At 32.5% G+C, this 2,203-nt stretch overlaps 1 protein-coding gene across 1 annotated transcript in view; it reads left to right on the forward strand.

Annotated features, from left to right (window-relative positions):
- Nucleotides 1–2,203, forward strand: part of LOC102679244 — a 171,365-nt gene that overhangs the window by 1,625 nt on the left and 167,537 nt on the right. The window lies entirely within an intron of this gene.

Below are 2,203 nucleotides of genomic sequence, written 5' to 3' on the forward strand. Positions count from 1 at the left end.
CGAAGTTTCTCGGTGGATTTTTTGAATCGTTTGAGTTTGTTTGTAAGAAATATTTAGGAAGAGGAAAAGAATGTTTTAAATTCTGCTATTAAAGTGAATCTGGTGGAAATTTCTACTCCCGTTGAAATTATTGAACCGATAAAATGCGGGAAAGCGGATTTTCTAAATATCTTTAGATATGATCTATTGTGTCGTTTGACATTTTATCCGTAGGAAACGAGTAATTATTCGAAACGTGTATAATTTCTTTTTATAAGAATATTCACCTTGAACCCAACTCGTAAGAATATTTAAAGAGAGAAAGAGTTATCGAGTTAATCGTTTCGATGTTAAATCTTTAATCGATCGATCTCTCGTAACGAGAATAACATTTTGAAAAATCCCTAGGATTTGTTCTCTAATTTTAAAATAAAATTATCCAATAAAGGAAAATAGTTCGCTTTAAACAAAGTAATAAATAAAATTACTTTTTTCTTCAGATAATTAACAAGCTTTTAAATCGAAATCTCGCGACATAATTGTAATTTTATTAGCAAATATTAATAAAACGGGGAACATTATTTTTCTTTTTATCCGTTCTACTCGAATAAATCATCTTGATTATTTATTCTTTGATCGAGTCGTACAAATGTGCGTAATAATACTAGGCATAAATTCCACGAAAGGAATGTTCTCAATTGTTGACAGTTTTTAACGATAACTTTAAAAAAATCTCTATTCCTCGAACATTGTTGATGTTTCTTTCCTTTCGACACATCTGTTCGATATATTTGTACGACATTATATCGTTTGCAAACGTCGTCAACTAAGCGTCTCACGTCCAAAATATTTATCCTGCTGTCGTTGCCATTCATCGTCAAACTTCCATTCAGGTAACACTTTCCATAGATTACGATAATTGTCCAACGTGATAACGAGTGGTATAATGGCCGCAATTTGCGTATATATCGTTGTTTCAAAAATTTCCAAACATAAATAGCTCTTTCTAATCACAAATGCAAATATGCAAATACTCATCGTGTCCCATTATTATTGTACGATATTTATTTTTATTTTATAACTTCTTTTTTTTTTTTTCTTTCCTTAACATCCATGATTTTTCAATTTATTTTTCGATAAAAAACGAATTACAATTTTTCACCGATTTTTCGAAGCAATTTCCTTTTTCCAAAAGAAAGAATATTATAATTTAATTAATTAACAAAATTAATATAATAAAAATAAAACTTTTCACGATATCTCTATCGTTTGTATCTGAATGTTTCTAAAATTATAAAATTAAATGTTTAAATGTATTCGTATCTTTTTTTCTTTTTTTCTTTTTTTCTAAATTTTACGAACAATTACGAAATAATTTTTCGCGGAGAAAAGACATCGATTTCTTCGAAATTAGCGATAATAATTTAATCGGCGTCACAATTATTCAGATAATGGCGAAATATTGTTTCGAGGTCATGAATCGTTCTCTCATGGTCGGCGTTCACCGGTCTAATCAGCGGTACGTGTTGATAGCGGACAAAATTCTATCGAGCTTGTTGTAATAGGATGCCATTCGCGGTGACGAGTTGCGGGAAGTTATGAAACACGTGTACACAGCCGAAGTAGGCGGTTACTCTTCGTTGCTGGAATTCGTACGCTCGATGTATGTATTCTGCCGACTGTTCACAAATTCAATTGTGACGTACGTGGGGAACAAACAACGGCTCGACGATAAGAAATCTCGAATTATGTTCCTGTGATACGTGTATTAGAATATTACGTAATAGTGAGCGATATTCGATAGCCGATTCTTCAATGAATAATACTGAAATTGCGCGAAGTCGATAGACCGATTGAAAATTCGACGGGTCGAATTTCTTTTTCTCTTCGTATAAAATATCCTTCCAACTCGAAACACTCGGTCTCGTTTACGTGTGTAAATGTTGATCATTGCATACACGCAAATCTTAATCTCCTCTTCATTATCTCTCATTCACCATAATCAATTCACGAAATAATCTAAACGCACCATTTTGAAGAAGAAATTCCAAAACTCGAAAAATTCTTCCTCTTCATTATCTCTTATTCACTATAATCAATTCACCCCTCCTCGAAATAATCTAAACGCACACCATTTTGAAGAAGAAATTCCAAAACTCGAAAAATCCTTCCAATATTTCTCCACTTCCCTAAACAAACCAGTCGGTTTAATCCCCCCCCCCCC

The sequence above is a fragment of the Apis dorsata genome, unplaced genomic scaffold (genome assembly GCF_000469605.1).
Source record: "Apis dorsata unplaced genomic scaffold, Apis dorsata 1.3 scaffold_188, whole genome shotgun sequence".
Taxonomy (NCBI): domain Eukaryota; kingdom Metazoa; phylum Arthropoda; class Insecta; order Hymenoptera; family Apidae; genus Apis; species Apis dorsata.